General features: G+C 35.9%; 1 pseudogene; it reads right to left on the minus strand.

Moving 5' to 3' along the window:
* Positions 1 to 4,627: 4,627 nt before the first annotated feature.
* LOC132437164 (breast cancer type 2 susceptibility protein-like) lies at positions 4,628 to 5,230 on the minus strand (annotated as a pseudogene).
* Positions 5,231 to 5,995: the final 765 nt, after the last annotated feature.

The raw sequence follows: 5,995 nt of genomic DNA on the forward strand, positions 1-5,995 counted from the left end.
TAATGTTGTATTATCATGAGTGCTTGAACCATATTCCAGATATTCCCAGGAGTGCTGAGAAAAATAGTATACCTCCAGCAAGATGGCATAAAACCAATTATCAGGGGAGATTCATGAAAAATTAACCAGGTTAAATTGCTATATATACAATATAAACATATTTTTAGTAGGTTCTTGAATATAATCTACTCCTCAATAACCCAAATGACTGTTCTTTTTTTTAAACAGTTGAAAATAAAGACAAAACAAATTTTCTAGTTCCATTATTTACAGCTTTTAGTTTATATTCTCCTTAAAACTGTCAATTTGATGTCTTCTGAAGATAAATTTATTATCTTTTATAATAAGGCAGTCCTGGAATCAGAAAAAATCTGAATTTACCATTTAATTAATCTCAGTTGGACTCTGTAATAGACATAGATTATAAAATATTCTAATCACCTAATAATGGTTTTCTAGCATCTGAAATGATATAGTTAAAATATACAGTAAAATGTGGTACTTTTATGAGAACAACTATAAAATCAGATCTTTTGCAATAAAAATAAGACAAGTAAAAAATATTTTGAGGGGAAATTGTCCTATGTCACAATATAAAAGTCAGTTTAGAAAGCTCATAAAGAGATTTCCACTTTTGGAAACTTAGAATAGATATATTCTTCCCCATTCCCCCACTAAGTACAGTTAAAATCCTTTGACATAATATATAATGCAAATTTAGGCAGACTCTAGAAAAGATGGAGAGAAGACAGCAGACAGTCTAGGGATATTGTAATTGAGTAATGACATAGTGATGGGTTCTTTGGATTTTCTCTGCTTGATATATGACAGATTTGGTTCTGGGGAACCAGCAATCCTGAAACACCAACACACAGACAAAAATAGCCCCAAGAAAAGCTCATTCTTTCTAGCCAAAGGTCCAGGAAAAGGGAAGCCTGCAAGACAGATAAATTTTAGCCAATAACTGCTCTAGCTCAGCAAAACACCAGAGAAAAAACCGTGGCGCCACTCCTATCCTTACTGAAAAGGCTGAGTCTGGAACCTTCCTGTCCATTCTCACCAGAGTATAAGATACCGCTTGCCCCGCTATCACCCTGCCAGTGTGGTGTCAGAGAAGGCCAGGTGGAGAGCCGTCATTTTTTTTCCCCCTACAAGCCAGTAAGAGGCCCTTTGCACCAGCTAATAATCCTATGTAATTCAGAATCGAGTATACTTTATTGAAAAATTTTTTGGTTGACATGTAATCCAACTGGACATTTTTAAGTTGCTAGAAATGGAGTCACTAGCAGTATTTAAGTCTTTGCAAATTTGTGAAATAATTTCTTGTGAGACCTTCAAATACTCGAAAATTAAAAGCATAATGGTATAAGCCATCATATCTTTTACAACTCAGGTCTTCCCTTCTGATTACTTGAGGCGCCCATTTGAATGCCTTGCACATAGTATATCTGGAATATGTGCCTGCTGAATTGAGATGGCTTGGTGTTGTAGAAACAGCATGGACCTGGGAACATGAAAATTGTGTTCTAGGCCTAGATCTAATAGAATTAGCTGTGTGACCTAAGTAAATCATTTGTTGATCTTATCCTTTGATTTCTTTGTACATTAAATTCAGAGATGGAGAAAGAACATACTAACTTATCTCTAAGTCTTCTTGTATTGCCTTGTGACCCAATAAATACTATTAACCTATTTCCAGACTCTTACAATAATTTCCAGACTGATCTCTACTCTTCAAATTTCACATTGTTAAAAAACAAAATTCAGCTGAGTAAATTTTAAAGATCTTATAGGCCTTATTCAACAATTCATAAATTGGGCAGCAGCCATCTAACATATAGAAAGGAGCTCCTAGGCGCTGAACAAAATGAAAAGACTGAAAGGCAGAATGGAGCAGGAATAAAAACGTTATGCCAGGCAAAAGTGAATTGATTATTGCAAGATTACTTCCTTTAGAGGATGGTAGAGGTTTATCGGGTAGATGACCTAACTAGTGCTGATAAGGCAATTCCTGATTGACTGGCTTAAGATTCCTTTTCTGGGAGAGCTGAAATTGTAATTAAGTTAGGTCTTGGTTTGATGACATGGGGCTTAGCATCAGTGACTCCATTTTGGGTCTGTTCTCTTGTTTTTGATGATATCTATTCATTGCTCCAGTTAATCTTCCTGAAAGATTTGCTTGATCATTTCATTTACTGTTATTAAAATCAAAACAAGAAAAACAAACAAAATCTCTCTACTATGCACTAAACAAAACTTAAAACCCAGACTTTCAGTTTGGCTTTATAAAATCCCCATGAACCATCACCTGTCATCATTCCCTGCAACAACAGGATTCTAGCCTGACCCATTGCTGCCACTCACCAGGCACAGCTAAGCTCTGCTTCTGTGTCTTTGACGTATAACATCCCTTCTACCTAGAATGCCTCTCCTTTCCTTTTCCTTTTCCATTTTTCTGCTTACAATAGCTCATACTTATTGAGGGCTCTTTTATACTAGCAAACACACTAAAACTTTTACTGCATATTCTCATTTTTAATTCTCACAATGACCCTCTCAAATTGGCCCATTTTACTAATAAGAAAACTGAGACACAGAGGTTAAATGAGTTTTCCAAGGTCAAGCAGACAATATACTAGCAAATGGGGAAATGAGAAAATGTCTGTATTGTAAGTTAAATGAGTACATAAACTTCAACAGGAGATGAAAGGAAAGGTCATCACGTTGGTTTCTAAGATTATAGTAATATCTACCTCAAAAATAATTTAAATTTTACAAAGAACTTTCATATTCTCTGTCCTATTTTATTTTATTTATTTATTTTAAATTCAATGTCAGCAGAACCTTAGGTTTAGGAGAAAAAAAACATGTAATGGAATTAAGAGAATACCATTTGAAAACTTAATAATTACTTTCCAAATTGAACATAAAGCTTAAAATAAAATGATTATTTCATATTACTTTTTGGTTGTAATAAAAAGCATATTTTTAAAAAACTGTAAAGAACTTCAATAGAACATTGATTTCCTTAAAGAAGGTATGGAAATCTTGATGTTTAAAAAATTTAAACATAAAATCGTAAGTTTAGTTGAATATAATAAGTCCCTCCACCTCATCACAATGCCTGCCTAATTGGAGGGTAAGTTTGGTGTTATTAAAGCTTATCCCTATATATATATTTTAATTTTGAGCCTTCAACCAGTTGACTAGGGTAGGCTTTCAAAAGATTTGAGAGGCCTTTGTTTGTTGAACAAATACTTTATATTCACCATTGGAAAATAGGTTAAGCCTGCTGTGTCAATTAGCTTAATTGATGGGAACTTCAATTGGTCCTGGGGTGCGTTAATTTTCTGAGGCGAACCTGTTGAGAGAACTACTTAGAGAAACTTTCACAGTTGGGAGAGCTTTCAAATGCACTTGACTTAATCTAAGATCCAGTTACCATACTTTCACGCATATTAAATGCCCCAAATCCTCCTTGTGTCAACACCTTTGATATCAAGACCATCTTTGTTTCCTTCTGCCTGCAGTTTTCTTTATCTTCCTCCCACTTAGACAAGAAGGACAAGATTTGTCCTGATCCCTCCAAGGGGTAAAATTAAGACCAGTAGCTTGACAAGTGCTATTTAGTGTAAGAACGTTCTCAAGGTTGTCTGTATGTATGATAGCATGTGTAGTTTGGGGGTGGGTCATAAATATATATGTGTTTGTGGGTGGGTGCATACACACAGCTGTGTAGCTCTTTTACATATATCATGACACAGCATCCTAGCAAACCTGTAAACTATTTATCTCATCTTATAAATGGAATAACAAACCTTATGCAAGGTTGCATAGCAGAGCCAGGATTTAATTCCAATATCAAAAACTGAGATCTTTTCTCTACATCATCTGCAGTCCAGACGATCATTTTGTTAAAAAACAAAAACAAATTAACACTATGAAATCTTCTGATTTAAAATCTGCTTCTGATTTAAAATATTTGAACTTTTAATAAATAATTTAATTTTACAGATCACATTGGAATCATAAAAGGGAAGTACATTGAGGGTTCTATTTTTCTTGTAGTCACGCTGACTTAAGGATGAGGAATTGGTCAAAAGAAAACACCACTGTAATATCTTACTCATCCTGACTTTTTTGATCAGGATAAAACTGTATTAGAACCAACATGTGCATTAAGGAAAACTGGTTCTTAGTGGGTTACCTCTTAAAAACAAACCTAAAATAGGAACTAAACTAAGAGGAATTGTATGAGTCAAAATAACTGCACTTAGAAACCTAGTTTCTTTTAGTTATAAGGACACAATCTAAAAGAAACAGGTATGTTTACTTCGTTTGTAAAATCATACTTATAGTGACCAAATCTAGTCATAAAGATTTAAAGGAGATTTTTTTCTTGATTAGTTAATAAATATACAGTCACAGTTTTAAGATATATAATTGAAATGAGTATACCAATATAGAAGCAGGCAAAGAGCATTGCTGTGATATACAAGCACGTAGATGCATTTTGAACGTTTTCCTTTCTTTTCTCATTATGCAAATTCTGATGTAGCATTTGAAATCGTATATGTTTTACAAACTGGAAAGGTTGAGTCAATACCTAATTTATCATCGTTTTGGTTTATTGTCGACTTTGCAGTCTCTTGGATATATTTTTTATTGTACTTGTGTCCTGCATATTAGTCTTCTGTTCTTCAGTCCTGGCTGGGGAATTCCCTCATTCTTTGATCACAGATGCAGTGTAAGGCCTTTTCAGTCCGAGATGATCTTTTGGACCAGTGGGAGCAGTCCTAGTGGACCCATTGATGGATGTAAGTTGATTTTCTCCTGCTGAACCAGACAAAAGGGCTTGGGTATTTATCAAGACAAGTTCTTCATCAGCTATTGAATCACCTTCCAAAAGAGAGATGTCATTAAATTTTTTAAGTGGAGTCATCTGAGGAGAATTCAATTCTTTTTTCTTCATAGGTGTTTCATATTTGGTGCCACAACTCCATGGTGGCTGAAATGCCTTCTGTGCAGCTGGAGAAACAAATGTACAAATGGGACTGACAGGTGGAGGTACAGGCAATCTGCTCAAGAAATCCAAGGCTCTTCTCTTTTTGCAGTTTTTTGGGTCATCAGTCTCTTTCTCCCCTTTGCAACAAGACTTTGAAGTCATTTGGGCTGCTACAGGTGTGGAGAAAGACTTCCCTTTGAGCTTACAAAGTGGTAACTGTCTCATGAAAGGCAGAGCAGCACATGCTAAAAAATATTCAGGCATTTGTTGGAGAGATAGGAAGGCATTGGGCTAAGATCTTGAACATATCTTAGACCTGACAGCTCAGTCTCTTTCTGAAATGTCTGAAAATTAATGAGATCTATAAACATTCTTAGGGGCTCTCTCTCTCTCTCTCTCTCTCCCTCCCCCCCTCCCCTTCCCTCCCTCCCCCCCTCCCCTTCCCTCCCTCCCTCCCTCCCCCCCTCCCCTCTCTCTTGTGGCATAAGGCCCATGTATAAGAAGTGATGAAGACAATAATAAGCAAAAATTTGGCCTCTGTAACCTAATCCTTTTTGGCTTTGCAGCTGATTGCCAGGTTTCCTCCCAGCCACCCTTACCCTCCCTGCCTAAGGCTGTTGATTGGTCTAACACCTTAGCCTCCTTGCTCATCAGCATTCACGTCTACAGAACTTTTACATCAATTTCACTTAATGTAAAACCACCTTCTTATTACACTCTGAACATTTTCATCTCTCTAAGCGCCTGAAATTCTATGACTTTCAAATTTCTGTCTTCAATGGGAACCAGTGCCCTTTTGAATATATCTATTTCCCCAGTGGATCTCATTACCTGGATATATGGTTCTTCCAATCTAAAATGTCCAAAATATACACCATAATCTTTATCCTTGCATCTATCTCCTCTTCGATTCTATTAAACCGTAGCCCCAGGAGTCTTTGAATTTACCTTTGTCTCCTACTGTTTTCTAAACTACAGATCCAATTGGCC

Source organism: Delphinus delphis, chromosome 14 (genome assembly GCF_949987515.2).
Source record: "Delphinus delphis chromosome 14, mDelDel1.2, whole genome shotgun sequence".
Taxonomy (NCBI): Eukaryota; Metazoa; Chordata; class Mammalia; order Artiodactyla; family Delphinidae; genus Delphinus; species Delphinus delphis.